This window comes from Aulostomus chinensis, chromosome 1 (assembly GCF_037954235.1).
Source record: "Aulostomus chinensis isolate RoL2024-O1b breed Wild chromosome 1, RoL_Achi_v1.0, whole genome shotgun sequence".
NCBI lineage: Eukaryota > Metazoa > Chordata > Actinopteri > Syngnathiformes > Aulostomidae > Aulostomus > Aulostomus chinensis.
Window position 1 is genome coordinate 1,231,521 of NC_141320.1, and position 19,101 is coordinate 1,250,621.

Sequence of the window (19,101 nt, forward strand, 5' to 3'; positions counted from 1 at the left end):
TCAGAATCATTTTGAGGTTATTAGCAGCTCTCACTAGATTACTGTTAGCATCATTTTGAGTTTATTCGCAATTCTTACGACATCACTGTCGCATTATTTTGAGGTTCGTAGCAACTCTTACTACATGACTGTCAGCATCACTTTGAGGTTGTTCGAAACACTTACTACATTACTGTAAGCATCACTGAGTTTATTAGCAACTATCACTACATTACTGTTCGCATCATTTTGAGTTTATTAGCAATTCTTACGACATCACTGTATTATCAATTTGAGGATAGTTTCAACTTTTCCAAAATTACCGTCAGCATCATTTTGAGTTTATTAGCAATTCTTTCGACATCACTGTCGCATTATTTTGAGATTATTAGCAATTCTTCCGACATCATTGTCGCATTATTTTGAAGTTCATAGAAACTCTTACTACATGACTGTCAGCATTACTTTGAGGTTATTCAAAACTTTCACAACATTACTTTTAGCATCATTTTGAGTTCATTAGCAATTCTAATGCGGTTCGAGGCCACGCTGGTTCACCGAGCGAGAAGGTGAGCCTTGAAAACGGCATCGGCCGAGCTTCCCGGGCTTTGGATACCCTGGTGAATTCCCCAAATATGGGAATCTCAACTGCATAATTTCTGACAGTGGGGGACTGCGCCTGCGCTCTCCCCTGTGATCGTGTGAAAAAACGAAAGAAAGAAAGAAAGGCCGACGACGGCGGCAACAACAACAACGGTGACCGCCTGTCCCGGCCAGTTGGCGGTCTCCTCTTGTGCTGGCCAGCCTGAGGAGACCGCGGAGGACGTAGCCTCGATGAGCTCCCAGTATCTCTCACACCTTCCAGCCCTAAATGAAGAGGGCAGGGTTTCTGCCACATTTAGTTGAGGGTCATGGTATCTGACAAGCCCTGGGCTCAGGACAATACATCCACGGCTCGTCTTCGCAGTAAGTGGAATGATACCAGAGAATTCATGCGTGGGAGGAGATCAACTTGGAAAACCCGGACTCTCAATTCTTACGACATCACTGTCGCATCATTTTGAGATCATTAGCAATTCTTCTTACATCACTGTCGCATTATTTTTAGTTTCATAGCAACTCTTACTACATTACTGTGTCATTATTTTAAGGTTTTTAGCAACTCTTAATAAATTACTGTCAGCATCACTTTGAGTTTATTAGGAACTATCACTACATTACTGTCAGCATCATTCTTGAATTCATTAACAATTCTTCCGGCATCACTGTAGCATCATTTTGAGATCATTAGCAATTCTTACTACATCACTGTCACATCATGTTGATATCATTAGCAATTCTTACTACATCACTGTCGCATCATTTTGAGATCATTGGCAATTCTTCTGACATCACTGTCGCATTATTTTGAGGTTCGTAGCAACTCTTACTGCATGACTGTCAGCATCACTTTGAGGTTATTCGAAACTTTCACTACATTACAGTTAGCATCATTTTGAGATCATTAGCAATTCTTACTACATCACTGTCACATCATGTTGATATCATTAGCAATTCTTACTACATCACTGTCGCATCATTTTGAGATCATTGGCAATTCTTCTGACATCACTGTCGCATTATTTTGAGGTTCGTAGCAACTCTTACTACATGACTGTCAGCATCACTTTGAGGTAGTTCGAAACACTTACGACATTACTGTAAGCATCACTGAGTTTATTAGCAACTATCGCTACATTACTGTTAGCATCATTTTGAGTTCATTAGCAATTCTTACTACATGACCGTCACATCATTTTGATATCATTAGCAATTCTTACAACATCACTCTAGCATCATTTTGAGATCATTAGCAGCTCTTACTAGATTTCCGTCAGCATCATTTTGAGTTCATTCGCAATTCTTCCGACATCGCTGTCGCATGATTTTGAGTTTTGTAGCAACTCTTACTATATGACTGTCAGCATCACTTTGAGGCCATTCGAAACTTTCATTCCATTACAGTTAGCATCATTTTGAGTTCATTAGCAATTCTTGCTACATCACTGTCGCATCATTTTGAGACCATTAGCAACTATTACTACATTACTGTCAGCATCACTGAGGTTATTAGCATCTATCACCACGTGACTGTTAGCATCGTTTTGAGTTCAATAGCAATTCTTACGACATCACTGTCATCATCATTTTTAGGTTACTCGCAGCTCTAACCACATGACTGTCAGCATCACTTTGAGGTTATTCGAAACTTTCACTACATTACTGTTGGCATCATTTTGAGTTCATTCGCAATTCTTACGACATCACTGTCGCATCATTTTGAGATCATTAGCAATTCTTCTGACATCACTGTCGCATTATTTTGAGTTTCGTAGCAACTCTTACTACATTACTGTTGCATTATTTTAAGGTTCGTAGCAACTCTTACTACATTACTGTCAGCATCACTTTGAGGTTGTTAAAAACACTGACTACATTACTTTAAGCACCAGTGAGTTTATTAGCAACTATCACTACATTACTGTTAGCATCATCTTGAGTTCATGAGCAATTCTGACGACATCACTTTCAGCATCATTTTGAGGTTATTACCAATTCTTCTGACATCACTGTCGCATTATTTTGAGGTTGTTAGCAACTCTTACTACATTACTGTTGCATTATTTTAAGCAACTCTTTCTAACTGACTGTCAGCATCACTTTGAGGTTGTTCGAAACACTTACTACATTACTTTAAGCATCACTTTTAGTTTATAAGCAACTATCACTACATTAATGTTAGCATCATTTTTGATTTCATGAACAATTCTTCCTACATTACTGTCGCATTATTTTGAGGTTATTAGCAGCTCTTACTAACTTACTGTTAGCATTATTTTAAGGTTCGTTTTTAACTCTTACTACATGACTGTGAGAATCACTTTGAGGTTGTTAAAAACACTTACTACATTACTTTAAGCTTCACTGAGTTTATTAACAACTATCACTACATCACTGTTAGCATCATTTTGAGTTTATTCGCAATTCTTACAACATCACTGTAGCATTATTTTGACGTTATTAGCAGCTCTTACTACATTACTGTCAGAATCATTTTGAGGTTATTAGCAGCTCTCACTAGATTACTGTTAGCATCATTTTGAGTTCATTCGCAATTCTTACGACATCACTGTCGCATCATTTTGAGATCATTAGCAATTCTTCTGACATCACTGTCGCATTATTTTTAGTTTCATAGCAACTCTTACTACATTACTGTGTCATTATTTTAAGGTTTTTAGCAACTCTTAATAAATTACTGTCAGCATCACTTTGAGTTTATTAGGAACTATCACTACATTACTGTCAGCATCATTCTTGAATTCATTAACAATTCTTCCGGCATCACTGTAGCATCATTTTGAGATCATTAGCAATTCTTACTACATCACTGTCACATCATGTTGATATCATTAGCAATTCTTACTACATCACTGTCGCATCATTTTGAGATCATTGGCAATTCTTCTGACATCACTGTCGCATTATTTTGAGGTTCGTAGCAACTCTTACTGCATGACTGTCAGCATCACTTTGAGGTTATTCGAAACTTTCACTACATTACAGTTAGCATCATTTTGAGATCATTAGCAATTCTTACTACATCACTGTCACATCATGTTGATATCATTAGCAATTCTTACTACATCACTGTCGCATCATTTTGAGATCATTGGCAATTCTTCTGACATCACTGTCGCATTATTTTGAGGTTCGTAGCAACTCTTACTACATGACTGTCAGCATCACTTTGAGGTAGTTCGAAACACTTACGACATTACTGTAAGCATCACTGAGTTTATTAGCAACTATCGCTACATTACTGTTAGCATCATTTTGAGTTCATTAGCAATTCTTACTACATGACCGTCACATCATTTTGATATCATTAGCAATTCTTACAACATCACTCTAGCATCATTTTGAGATCATTAGCAGCTCTTACTAGATTTCCGTCAGCATCATTTTGAGTTCATTCGCAATTCTTCCGACATCGCTGTCGCATGATTTTGAGTTTTGTAGCAACTCTTACTATATGACTGTCAGCATCACTTTGAGGCCATTCGAAACTTTCATTCCATTACAGTTAGCATCATTTTGAGTTCATTAGCAATTCTTGCTACATCACTGTCGCATCATTTTGAGACCATTAGCAACTATTACTACATTACTGTCAGCATCACTGAGGTTATTAGCATCTATCACCACGTGACTGTTAGCATCGTTTTGAGTTCAATAGCAATTCTTACGACATCACTGTCATCATCATTTTTAGGTTACTCGCAGCTCTAACCACATGACTGTCAGCATCACTTTGAGGTTATTCGAAACTTTCACTACATTACTGTTGGCATCATTTTGAGTTCATTCGCAATTCTTACGACATCACTGTCGCATCATTTTGAGATCATTAGCAATTCTTCTGACATCACTGTCGCATTATTTTGAGTTTCGTAGCAACTCTTACTACATTACTGTTGCATTATTTTAAGGTTCGTAGCAACTCTTACTACATTACTGTCAGCATCACTTTGAGGTTGTTAAAAACACTGACTACATTACTTTAAGCACCAGTGAGTTTATTAGCAACTATCACTACATTACTGTTAGCATCATCTTGAGTTCATGAGCAATTCTGACGACATCACTTTCAGCATCATTTTGAGGTTATTACCAATTCTTCTGACATCACTGTCGCATTATTTTGAGGTTGTTAGCAACTCTTACTACATTACTGTTGCATTATTTTAAGCAACTCTTTCTAACTGACTGTCAGCATCACTTTGAGGTTGTTCGAAACACTTACTACATTACTTTAAGCATCACTTTTAGTTTATAAGCAACTATCACTACATTAATGTTAGCATCATTTTTGATTTCATGAACAATTCTTCCTACATTACTGTCGCATTATTTTGAGGTTATTAGCAGCTCTTACTAACTTACTGTTAGCATTATTTTAAGGTTCATTTTTAACTCTTACTACATGACTGTGAGAATCACTTTGAGGTTGTTAAAAACACTTACTACATTACTTTAAGCTTCACTGAGTTTATTAACAACTATCACTACATCACTGTTAGCATCATTTTGAGTTTATTCGCAATTCTTACAACATCACTGTAGCATTATTTTGACGTTATTAGCAGCTCTTACTACATTACTGTCAGAATCATTTTGAGGTTATTAGCAGCTCTCACTAGATTACTGTTAGCATCATTTTGAGTTCATTCGCAATTCTTACGACATCACTGTCGCATCATTTTGAGATCATTAGCAATTCTTCTGACATCACTGTCGCATTATTTTTAGTTTCATAGCAACTCTTACTACATTACTGTGTCATTATTTTAAGGTTTTTAGCAACTCTTAATAAATTACTGTCAGCATCACTTTGAGTTTATTAGGAACTATCACTAAATTACTGTCAGCATCATTCTTGAATTCATTAACAATTCTTCCGGCATCACTGTAGCATCATTTTGAGATCATTAGCAATTCTTACTACATCACTGTCACATCATGTTGATATCATTAGCAATTCTTACTACATCACTGTCGCATCATTTTGAGATCATTGGCAATTCTTCTGACATCACTGTCGCATTATTTTGAGGTTCGTCGCAACTCTTACTGCATGACTGTCAGCATCACTTTGAGGTTATTCGAAACTTTCACTACATTACAGTTAGCATCATTTTGAGATCATTAGCAATTCTTACTACATCACTGTCACATCATGTTGATATCATTAGCAATTCTTACTACATCACTGTCGCATCATTTTGAGATCATTAGCAATTCTTACGACATCACTGTCGCATTATTTTGAGGTTCGTAGCAACTCTTACTACATGACTGTCAGCATCACTTTGAGGTAGTTCGAAACACTTACGACATTACTGTAAGCATCACTGAGTTTATTAGCAACTATCGCTACATTACTGTTAGCATCATTTTGAGTTCATTAGCAATTCTTACTACATGACCGTCACATCATTTTGATATCATTAGCAATTCTTACAACATCACTCTAGCATCATTTTGAGATCATTAGCAGCTCTTACTAGATTTCCGTCAGCATCATTTTGAGTTCATTCGCAATTCTTCCGACATCGCTGTCGCATTATTTTGAGTTTTGTAGCAACTCTTACTATATGACTGTCAGCATCACTTTGAGGCCATTCGAAACTTTCATTCCATTACAGTTAGCATCATTTTGAGTTCATTAGCAATTCTTGCTACATCACTGTCGCATCATTTTGAGACCATTAGCAATTCTTCCAACATCACTGTCCCATTATTTTGAGGTTCGTAGCAACTCTTACTACATGACTGTCAGCATCACTTTGAGGTAGTTCGAAACACTTACTACATTACTGTTAGCATCATTTTGAGTTTATTAGCAATTCTTATGACATCAGTGTAGCATCATTTTAACGTTAGTTTTAACTCTTCCTACATTACCGTCAGCATCATTTTTAGTTTTTTAGCATCTCTTCCTACATCACTGTAGCATCATTTTGAGTTCATTAGCAACTCTTCCGACATCACTGTCGCATTATTTTGAGTTTAGTAGCAACTCTTACTTTATGACTGTCAGCATCATTTTGAGGGAGTTTGAAACTCTTCCTACATTATTGTAAGTATCACTGAGTTTATTAGCAACTATCACTACGTTACTGTTAGCATCATTTTGAGTTCATTAGAAATTCTTCTGAAATCACTGTCGCATTATTTTGAGGTTATTAGCAACTCTTAATACATTACTGTCCGCATCATTTTTAGGTTACTCGAAACTCTAACCACATGACTGTCAGCATCACTTTGAGGTTATTCGAAACTTTCACTACATTACTGTTAGCATCATTTTGAGTTCATTAGCAATTCTTACTAGATTACCGTCGCATCATTTTGAGATCATGAGCAATTCTTCCGACATCACAGTCGCATTATTTTGTGGTTTTTAGCAACTCTTACTACATTACTGTAAGCATCACTGAGTTTATTAGCAACTATCACGACATTACTGTTTGCATCGTTTTGAGTTTATTAGCAATTCTTACGACATCACTGTCGCATCATTTTGAGATCATTAGCAATTCTTCTGAAATCACTGTCGCATTACTTTGAGGTTCGAAGCAACTCTTACTACATTACTGTCAGCATCACTTAGTTTATTAGCAACTATCACTACATTACTGTTAGCATAATTTTGAGTTCATTAGCAATGTGGGGCTTTGATTGGGAATTGTAAGAAAAATCACTGAATGAACAACACAAACACAGACTGTGTCTGAAATTCCACACCTGCACCCGACTCAGAATGAAAAACCAGTGTGGAATCAATTGTATCCACTGTCAATCCTGATTCTGGAGAAATTTCTTTGTGTGTTTTGATGGACGCGAGCCAAGCAGAAATTTCCCACAATGCAATAGGGCGGCGTTTGGTCAGTGTTGAGCAGGCGTCAGTCTGACAATGATGTCATATTATTGTGTCATCACCTGACCAGACCCAAAAGTAGGCTCAGGTATCAGTTTCTTCTCAATGCTAACGTCTGCTAGCTTAGTCTGCTACTTTGATGGCTCTGCCTGCTCAAAGGTCCAGACCCCTGGATGTGGTGGTTCCTACCTGAACGTAGATTCTGTCAGCTCATGTTGTTAAATCAGCTCACCAGGAACACCAGTAGATTTCAATGGACTGACAATGAGTCTCATTGAATGGGTGTCTCGTCCAACGAGAAACAATCAGTCTCAGGTTGAAGCTCATCAATGAGGTCTTGTGGATCAGTGGCTTGCATGAATGAATGAGTTGGAAGACTTCTTGGAAATTAAAGAGGATTTAATACAATTAAGAAAACCCTTAAGACAGAGTGATAATTCCAGCAGAGTAATTAAGGCCCATATTGAGTAGCAGGTATGAATTAGCCTGGATTTATCTGAGCTTCAAGTAGACGGCCAAGAGGCAGGTGGAAAGGTGTGTAGGATGAACGATAGTGACCTCCAACCAAATGAAGAGGACTGAGTGGAGGCTGACCAGCTCTACAGAGTCAGGCGGAGTTTGGCAGCGAGACAGGAGTCCAGGCCTGAATCGGTGAAAACCAACGTAACCGGCTTACGTTCTCAGCTGGATTCTCCCATCGATGTACGACGCCTCTCCAACGAACTGGTGGGAGGACGGCCTCCAAAGCCTCCACCTCGTCGACCGTGGCTCCCGCTGAGATTCGCTCGATGAAGAAGGGAAGCGCGTTGATTGGCTACCCTCTGGTCTCAGGCTGCTGGCTGCCTGGACTAAGCTGCTCTTCTCCGACACAAAGGTGGCTTCTCTCTCTTCAAGGCTCACAGGAGGTCAAGAGTGTAGCGACCGTGAGCCGAGATCGATGATGAATTACAAAAATAGAAAATCAAAAAATAAATTAGAGGAATAGAAAACAAAAGGGGGAGGAGCCGGACCAGCTGCTCTAGGAGCTCACACACAAAGGGCAAAAACAAGAAGCACTGAAGAGAGCGCCAGCAGTGGATGGTGCCACCACTGTTACAGTAAACTGGTCCGCCTCAGAGCAGTGACCTTTGACCTGTGAGGGGTTGTTGGCCAATCAGCACACTTTGCTGTCTTCAGTCCTTCTCAGATATCAACAAATGAAGCTGGTTGAACAGACAGCAATCATCATCACTCAGAGACATCACCTAGAGAGGAAGACTGCTCAGAGTTCTGACAATGACAGTGAAGAGGCAAGGAGAGCTGGACAACCACAGACAGTGAAACATTCGGAACATCATGTTGATACACGTGTGTGTGTGTGTGTGTGTGTGTGTGTGTGTGTGTGTGTGTGTGTGTGTGTGTCAGAATCGGAATCAGAATCTTTTATTTTCGTTGTAGGGGGGGGGGTACAGTGACAATAGTTAGAGCGCTCTTCCAGAGCCACCGTGCACCACAGAATGCAGATACAAAGAAAAGATAGAAAAGATAAAAGCAAGATAAAAGACACTGTTAGAACAGAAAGATCCATCAACCCACCAACCAGAGGTGTGTCTGGTACAGATGTGGAATTATTGGCTCACACAATGTTGAGGACACTGGAAGAAGACAAACGAAAAAGGCTGGTGTGATCCAGACCTTCATCAAAAATGGTCCTGGAGAACTGTTCAATGTGTCAGGACTTCTGTCCATTGTCTTCTGCTGATCCTGTTCAGGGTCATGAGGGGGTGGAGCCTATCCCATCAGCTTTTGGGCGACAGGCCGTGTTCACCCTGGACAGGTCACCAGTCCATCACAGGGCCAACACATCCACAGACAAACATTCCAAGCCAGACTCAGGAGGATCTCTCCACCCTACAGATGTAAAGGAACCATCAAAGATGGCAGTTGGAGTTCTGTGGATCTGTACTGGATTCCTCGTCCTCACGGACCAGAAGTCTGTCTGAAATACTGCACTGATTGATGATCTTTTCATGAATCTGGAAAAGCTTCTAAAATGAAAGGAAAACAATCCTATCTTCTTCATGTCTCAAGCCAAATCAAACCAAGAGTTCTTTTATCATATTTTTTTAACCGGACGTCTGCTTTGACTGGTTGGTTGTTGAAAGAGAGCAGGACAGGACAGACAGCAGAAGACAAATATAGAGAAGGAAAGACAAAAGACAGAGAGAAAGGAGGGAGAGAATGACAAAAAGATGGGAACAAGATGAGGGTGAAAGACAAGCAGAGAGAAAGACAGAGGGACAGGGGGATGGAAGACAGACACACAACCAACAACAGCAGCAGCAGCAATAATAGTAAACTAGCTGCCAATGATAACGTCTCCTGGTCGCTGAAGCAATCAACTTCATAATAGGAGGACTGAAGAGCCAGGAAATAAAATATTAGCACAATACTGATGTGAATGTTCGTGCAATACTGAGAACACTGATATGTAGACGACTAGTAGGGGCGGCACGGTGGTGCAAGAAGACAAACAAAAAAGGCTGGTGTGATCCAGACCTTCATCAAAAATGGTCCTGGAGAACTGTTCAATGTGTCAGGACTTCAGAAGCTCCAATCCTCTCTAAGGTCCAGTGAGAGTGGAAGAGATTATAAATGAGAGAAGCAGGGCCCTCCCTCAGAACTGAACCAGCTCAGTTGGGAGAGCCTTAGACTGAAGATCTAAAGGTCCCTGGTTCAGACCAGCAGGCAGAGCTGCAGTTTAACACGCCCCTCTGCTGGTTCCTTCGTGTTGTCACCCACCCAGCCTATAGAAACTGTGTCTGCCCCGAGGCTGTATAAGCCTGCACCCAAATCTGGAGGAGTAACTTATAGCAACTTAGTTAAAATTAAAACCACTGCTCCAGCAAACCAACCCAGTAAAACTATTAAATGTGGTTTGCTTAATATTCGATCTCTTGCATCCAAGTCTCTCCTTGTGAACGATTTAATTACTAATTATCAGATTGGTGTATTAGCACTCACTGAAACCTGGGTGCAGCAAGATGAGTGTGTTAGTTTAAATGAATCTTCCCCTCCTGGTTACATTAACTACCATGTCCCTCGCACCACTGGCAGAGGAGGAGGAGTAGCTGCAATCTATCAGTCAAATTTGGTGCTTCACCCTCGACCTAACAGTTCCTATAACTCATTTGAGAGCCTTATTGTCAGCTTTTCCCACCCTGACTGGAAAGCAGAGAAACCACTCTTACTTGCTGTGGTGTACCGTCCTCCTGCACCTTATTCTGAGTTCGAAGCGAAGTAAAATCTGGTCAACTGGATGTAAGTTTATCTTGAAAAGTTGACCAGATTTTACTTCGCTTCGATCTACGATGACCTGGATGAATGAGAACCTACACAGACATCTTATTCTGAGTTCTTAGAAGAATTCCCTGACTTTCTGTCTAACTTGGCATTGAACTCAGACAAAGTCATCATAGTGGGTGACTTTAACATCCATGTGGACGTCAATGATGATTCTCTGGCCACTGCGTTTAAGTCGCTTCTTGATTCTGTTGGCTTCTGTCAGAGGGTAAACAAACCCACTCACACTTTTAATCACATCCTTGATTTAGTACTCACTTATGGAATAGAAGCTGACCGCATCATAGTTCTTCCTCAGAACCCGGTCTTGTCTGATCACTCCTTAATTACATTTGAATTTACTTTAACAAATAATATCCTACCTGGGAAAAAGTCCCGCTTCAGTAGATGTCTATCTGACACTGCTGTTTCTAGATTTAAGGAGCTTATTCCAGCAGAGCTTGCTGCCACACCTTGGAGTGATATATTGGGCAGTTATGCTGATTTCACCCCCTCGCAGGTAGACTATCTTGTGGACAGCACTGAAGCAGCACTCCTTGGGACACTTGATGCCGTAGCTCCCCTGAAGAAGAAGGTTATCAACCAGAAAAGAATAGTTCCCTGGTACAGCCCAGAGCTGAGTGCCGTAAAACAGAAGACCAGACAACTGGAAAGGAAGACACATTCCAGCCAGCACGAGGAAGTCCACCAAGCCTGGAAGGAGAGTTTATTAAAATATAAAAAAGAACTCCATAATGCCAGAAGCGCTTACTAGTCGTCCCTGATAGAAAAGAATTAGAACAACCCCAGGTTCCTCTTCAGCACCGTGGGCAGGCTCACCAAGAACCATAGTGCTGTTGAGCCATGCATCCCCCCAACTCTCAGCAGTAACGACTTCCTTTCTTTCTTTACTGAAAAGATTGTGAATATTAGAACGAAGATTGCCAGTAATGGAGGACAGACTACAGTCCCCATAGAAGCACCTCCCAGACTTGGTGCATACTTGGACAGCTTCTCCCCCATCGACCTGTCAGAATTAACTTCTGCAGTCGGTTCCTCCAAGTCAGCCACTTGTCTGCTGGATCCCATCCCAACAAGCCTCCTTAAGGATGCCTTCCCTCTAGTCAACACTTCTGTATTGAACCAAATTAATCTTTCCTTAGTCACAGGTTATGAGCCACAGGCCTTTAAGGTGGCTGTCATCAACCCTTTACTTAAAAAACCTTCTCTTGACCCAGATGTATTAGCCAACTATAGGCCAATATCCAACCTCCCCTACATCTCCAAGATCCTTGAGAAGGTTGCCCTGGAGCAGCTACATGAACATTTGCACAGCAACGAGCTCTTTGAAGCCTTCCAGTCTGGATTCAGGGAACACCATAGCACTGAAACAGCACTGGTCAGAGTCTCTAATGATCTTCTTATAGCTTCAGACAGAGGTCTTGTCTCTGTGCTTGTCCTTTTGGACCTCAGTGCTGCATTTGACACCATCGACCACAGCATCCTGCTACCGAGACTAGACCATGACATTGGGATTAAAGGAACTGCCCTAAAATGGTTTAAGTCCTACTTATCTGACAGGTTTCAGTTTGTTAATGTTAATAATGACCATTCGGAGTATAGCAGAGTTACATATGGTGTACCACAGGGTTCAGTTTTAGGACCGATTCTCTTCACTCTTTACATGCTCCCATTAGGTGACATAATCTGGAAGTACTCGATCAACTTCCACTGTTATGCAGATGACACACAACTTTACTTGTCGATGGAGCCAGACGACACAAGCCAGCTTACTCATCTGCAAGACTGCCTGAAAGATATTAAATCCTGGATGTCTTCTAACTTCTTAATGCTCAATTCAGATAAAACTGAGGTAATCATTTTTGGACCTAAACACCACAGGGACACACTCTTGAATCGGATCTCTACTCTAGATGGCATCACCCTAACTTCGAGTACAACTGCAAGGAACCTTGGAGTCATTTTTGACCATGACCTTTCCTTCAGCTCCCACATAAAGCATGTGACTAGGACCGCCTTCTTCCATCTGCGAAGTATCGCTAAGATTAGGAACATCCTTTCCCAGAGTGATGCTGAAAAACTGGTGCATGCATTTATCACTTCTCGGCTGGACTACTGCAACTCTCTCCTGTCAGGATGTCCTAAATACTCCCTAAAGAGTCTCCAGCTGGTCTAGAACGCTGCAGCGAGGGTTTTGACGGGAGTTAAGAAGAGAGAACACATCTCTCCCACTTTAGCTTCTCTCCACTGGCTTCCTGTAGGATCTAGAATCGACTTCAAAGTCCTTCTGCTAACTTATAAGGCTCTCAATGATAAAGCTCCATCCTATTTGAAAGAGCTCATTAGTCCCTACTGTCCCACCAGAGCACTCCGCTCCCAGAATGCAGGTCTTTTAGTGATTCCCAGTATCAATAAAAACAGACTGGGAGGTAGAGCCTTTAGTTACCGGGCTCCTCTACTGTGGAACCAGCTCTCTCCATGGGTCAGAGAGGCAGACACTTTAACTACGTTTAAGTCCAGGCTTAAGACCTTCCTCTATGACAGAGCCTTCAGTTAGGACTGGTTCAGGTAGCTCTGAACCATTGATAGCTATGCTGCTACAGGCTTAGACTGCTGGGGGACACATCAGGTTACATGGAGCCCTTCCCTCCTCTCCTCTCCTCTCCTCTCCTCTCCCCCTCTCTCCTCCTCTCCTCCCTGCACATTTTTGGAACTGTCACGACCACTACTTGTTGCACTTTGTAGTTTGGCCTTGGTGTCTCGCAGTCTCTCTGTGTTTCCACAGATCCACCAGAGCCCCAACCGCCGCCTGCATCGCCCCCCCCTCTTATTCCCTACTGTTACACTGGCCTGTGCTCCCCTTCCATGAACCAGTCTGCCATCCAGTCCCCCATCAAGCTGGCTTGCTCTCCCTGCCTCCCCTACCAGAAGCTTCCTTCTTCAGCTGTTATTAACATTTCCGTGTTTCCCACATTTTGTATTGTAAACTGTTTTCTTGTCTGTAACAACATCTACTGCACGTCTGTCCGTCCTGGGTGAGGGATCCTCCTCTGTAGCTCACCCTGAGGTTTCTCAGATTTTTCCCTGTTAAAAGGGTTTTCTATGGAGTTTTTCCTCAGTCGATGTGAGGGTCAAAGGGCAGAGGATGTTGTTATGATGCCATGTGAAGCCCTTTGAGACAAACTGTTGGTGATAACGGGCTCTACAAATAAAATTGCCTTGCCTTGCCTTGCCATTTAGCAGTCAAAGGCTTGTTAAACTGGTCAACATCAGCTGGTGTTCACTCTGATGATGTAGCAATGGTCTGGATTCTTCCTTCTGGAGCACCAAGCTGCTGGGAAGAAGCCTGATGATGTCAGAGTTGTGTTCAGTGGCTCCTGCTGGGTCCATTTCTGACAAATGGGCTCCAAAGAGTTCAGCTGTTTCAAAGGCTCAGAGAAAGCAGCACATCAGGGTGGTCAGGAGACGAGGTGGCCGAGTGGTTAAGGTGATGGACTGCTGATCCATTGTGTTCTGCAGGCGTGGGTTCCAATCCCATCCTCGTCGTAGGAGACTTTGGTTTCTGCTCCTAGATTCTGGAACGACTCTGAAGTGTGAGGCTTTTCAAGAGGAGATCCTGCAGCACCAGAGAGCTGCAGTTCCAGGACCCCACAGCACCACCTACTGAATTGGATGATAAAATGCAGTCCTGGACTTTAGTTTTTTGGTGACAGCGCCACCTATCGAATTAGATGATAGCAAATGACTCCTTTCTAACGATAGTATTAAAGGTTTATTCCACCAAAATACTACTTCCTGTCCTTTAGTTTCTAACTACTGTATAAAAGGTTTATTCCAATCCCACCAAAATACTTTCTAATTTATAGTTTTAAAGGTTCATTCCACCAAAATACCTTCTAATTTATAGTTTTAAAGGTTCGTTCCACCAAAATACTTTCAAATTTATAGTTTTAAAGGTTCGTTCCACCAAAATACTTTCAAATTTATAGTTTTAAAGGTTCATTCCACCAAAATACTTTCTAATTTATAGTTTTTAAGGTTCATTCCACCAAAATACTTTCTAATTTATAGTTTTAAAGGTTTGTTCCACCAAAATACCTTCTAATTTATAGTTTTAAAGGTTCGTTCCACCAAAATACTTTCTAATTTATAGTTTTAAAGGTTCGTTCCACCAAAATACTTTCTAATTTATAGTTTTAAAGGTTCATTCCACCAAAATACTTTCTGATTTATAGTTTTAAAGGTTCGTTCCACCAAAATACTTTCTAATTTATAGTTTTAAAGGTTCATTCCACCAAAATACTTTCTAATTTATAGTTTTAAAGGTTCATTCCACCAAAATACTGCTTTCTGTCCAACTTCTCAGTTTTAAAGGTTCCTTCAGTTGAGGGCTCCTGGTTCTGTGTGAGGGGTTGAGGGTCGATATGGGATGATGAGGAAGATTTCATGTCCCGATGGTCCTGCTAAAGTAACTGAGAGTCATGACATCAAACAATGTCATCAAAATACGCTTGAACTATTAAAATGGCAATAAAATCTACTGGAATCATTTTACCACAAACACTTTTATTGTGTTTTTGTGAGCATCATTTTTCAAACATTATAACATAAACTTTAAAAAGGGTCCATTCACTAACACTCTTACTTGAAGGTAGTCACTGATATCAGTAAATAGCTGATAAAGATTTGTGCTCATGTTTTAATTCTCTACTCTGACCTGTGCTGAGACACTGGACCAGAGAGGAAGACCTGCTCAGCCTCCTGCATGGACCAATTCTGCAGCTCAGTGATGACGACGAGGGATTCAGCATTGAGTTCATTTTAAACTTTTTGGAGGAAACAACTGTAAATTAACCAGCAGTTACTGGTGATGCTTCACAGTTTCCAAGCTCAAACGGCCTCCTGCTTGTTGGACTCACAATTTCCAAAAAATGTAGACATCAAAAGTCAAATCATGGTTTTGTGTTGTTTTGTTTTTTACTGGAGGAAAACTTCAAATTGTGATGATGTGTCTGACTTAGAAACTGAACCCCCAAAAATCAAAAAGTCTCCTTCTTCTGTGCCGTGATCTCTGAGCTGATCATGATTGATCTCATCAATAAACCTTGGCAGCCGACCAGTCACACACAGCCCCCCCCCCACACACACACACACACACTGAGACATGCAGCAGCTCACAGTAACTGCCTCAGTCACACAGCAGATAGACTCCTTTCTATAACAAGATAAGCAGTAGAAATGGATGGAAGTGATGATGAACTGATGAACAGGTGATTTGTCCAAAAGTCAACATCAGATTCATTTCCAATCTGTGGAAGCAGTTTCATCTTGAGGTTCCAGGTAAGAACAGCCAGCTGTGGGCTGACACACATCTCTTCAGGAGCACTTCTATGCTCCAAACTTGCCAGGTTGAATTGTGTCTGTATTCTGAGGGCAGCAGGAGGACGGAGGAGTGAGGACACACACATTTGGACCTGAGAGCAGCTTTGTGTGGGATTTCCCCAGCAAAGATAAAACCAGCTCCTTCATGCCTGCTATGAAGGCTCACAGTCACACTGACCCTGCTACAAATACTTTGATATGCAACAGACTGGTTTCTCTTCTGGTAGTTTGTTATCAACTGTTGTCACATTTAAGGATCAATTTAGCTGATAAGATGAAGGCTGTTTAACTGATGCAGTTAAACTGTGACAGTGTTAATATTTAGAAATCCACAGTTGCTCATAACAACTGGTAGTACAAGTACACAGTAGAGACGACTGTAGGAAGTAGCAGTTGTGAGCCTTGAAGAAAATGCCCCCATCACATTGTCAGTGTTTCAGTGACTGGCATTGTGAAGAGACTGAGACAAAGTCAGTTATGAATGGAGGGCTGAGTTGGAGCAGAGGGGGGCAGGATCCTGGGGGTGGACTGTCTTTAGGGGGCTGAGGTGTCTGGTGGTCTTGGTGGACCCTCTGTATCTCAAACTGAGACAACAGAGTCCTGTGTTCTTGAGTCATTGTGTATAGTCTCTGTTGTTGGAGAGCTCAGTGTGGTCCCTGATGGTCTAGTGGCTAGGATTCGGCGCTTTCATCGCCGCGGCCTGGGTTCAATTCCCGGTCAGGGAATGAGATATTTAGAGGTTGAGGAAGAGGTGATACGGTGGTCCACATGATGGTGGAGGTGATAAACTGTGAATCCATCATGGCTCCAGTCTCACCCCCATTGTAGTGTTCTTGGTTCACTCTGCCATGGCCCCATGTTGAAGGGTGACTGTCTCATTCACGTTCAACCCTTTGTTAGACTCTATTAAGTCACTGACTCCTGCAAGGACAAACTCTGGTCAGTGTGATCCCTGATGGTCTAGTGGCTAGGATTGGTGCTCTCACTGCCACAGCCTAGGGTTCAAGTCCTGGTCAGGGAAGCTGTGGATACCCTGAGGTTCTAGCCAACTATGGACTGATAGCTGACCTCCCCTCCTCTCTAAAATCCTGGAGAAAGCAGCTGCTAATCAGCTTAGTGACTTCCTCCATAACAAGAGTTCATTTGAGGGTTTCAGTCTGGTTTTAGAGCCCAGCACAGAGACAGCACTGGTAGAAGTCACTGGATATATGAACATATATTATAGATAAATATCGGCCGACTCATCAATGGCTGAGGAATACATTCAGTCAGTAGCATATCAGTCCTCTGAAGCTGTAACGTGAGCCCACTTCTACTGACTAGAGGAGAGGTAAAATTACACCTGAAATCTGAGGTTTGTCCCTCAAAAAGAACCGCGATGTACTAAAAGTTTCCTCCCCAGAATGATTCTATCAACAAACACTTTAAATTGATATTCTGGAGTTTTATTTCAGTCGCCTGGAAAGTGCTGTGGAGTGAGTAAGATGGTATTTAAATGGCAGGCCTATCCACTCGCGCTAGCACTAGCATTGCAGATAGCATCAGCAGGACCAGACCCAGTGGGTCCAAAACTGTCTCCAGTTGCTGGGAGCACCCTGGTGAGCTGGGAAGGCCAAAGGTCCAAAAAACTGAACCTCCCCTTCAAGACTGCAGCTGCTCCAGAAAGCAGCTGCACGTGCATAGACAGGAACTAGGAGGAGAGACCACATCATCAATCCAGAACACAGTTTAAAATCCTTCTCCTCACTCTTAAAGCTCTGAAAGGAACATTCCAGCTAAAAAGGAACCTCAGGTGTGTTCTTGTGTTTTTATTATTTTGAACGATTGCAGGGATTTGGTTTGAGAGCATCCATGTCTAACAAGGTTTTGGTGCATACTGCTAATTAGCTCCCAACGCAGGTCCTGGGGGCAGCAGATAAACAGACAAATGATAACAACATCATCCACTCCAAACAGTCAAACACAAGGGTGGTGATCAAGTAGAGCCTCTACATGGAAACAAAAGCACTGAGAACTTTAAAAGAGAACAGAAAGTTTATTAAAAGACAAGTTTATAAAGATAGTTAAAAGGTGTCTTGACAGCTGTTTACACTTTAATTAAGCTGTAGAAGAAGAAGACCTTCACTGTGAAAACTCATCCTGTGTTACAGCCGCCCCTCCAGGATGGTCAGGGACCAACTTCAGTCCTGGTCCTGATCCACCGGAAATCCAACCAATCTCTCCCATAGGAACCATGTATTTGTTAAAGCAGCGCTCGCTGTGTCTGTGTAGGAGCCGGTACTGAGCGTATACTGCATGTGTACTACTACTAAAGGTACTTCACCGGAGGCTCCAGCTGATGTCACATATTTCTCCAACAGCTGGATGACATCACTGATATCAGAGACTCCACCCACTCATTTATTTTCACACATCTCAAAGACAATTCAGTGTTTGATCAGGGATCAATACTTCATGATAAAGATCAGTACTTGGTGCCAAGTGGATCTTTGATGGTGACCTCAGAGAAATCAGATCAGCCCTCACACCCTCCTGTCCAATGGTGGCTCCATGATTTCAGCTTCATCCTGTCTCTTTCCTGATGTGTTTTCCCTTCTGCTTTCAAAAACTCTTTACACCCACAACCCTCAAGTCTGGCCTCCACCACCATGATTAGTTTCAGTTTCTCCTCAGCTTCAGTCACACAACACAGGATGGACAAAGGAAGTTTCTCTGTTGTGTCGTCTCAAGTTTTCCTGACCTGAGGAGCTTTGTTAACTAACTCAGCAAGACTGATGTCTCTCAGGTGTGTGTTCTCATCATTGTTCTCCATGTAGACACGTTGTCTACACTGACCATAATCCACTCATCTTCCTTCATTCTTTGCAGTGTCCCTACCAGAGACCAGTCAGGTGGTCTCTGTTCCTGCAGTCATA

At 41.7% G+C, this 19,101-nt stretch overlaps 1 non-coding gene across 1 annotated transcript; it reads left to right on the forward strand.

Annotated features, from left to right (window-relative positions):
• The first annotated feature begins 16,839 nt into the window (after positions 1-16,839).
• trnae-uuc (transfer RNA glutamic acid (anticodon UUC)) lies at positions 16,840-16,911 on the forward strand. The gene has a single exon. It is a non-coding gene; the product is annotated as a tRNA-Glu (tRNA).
• The last annotated feature ends 2,190 nt before the right edge of the window (positions 16,912-19,101 follow it).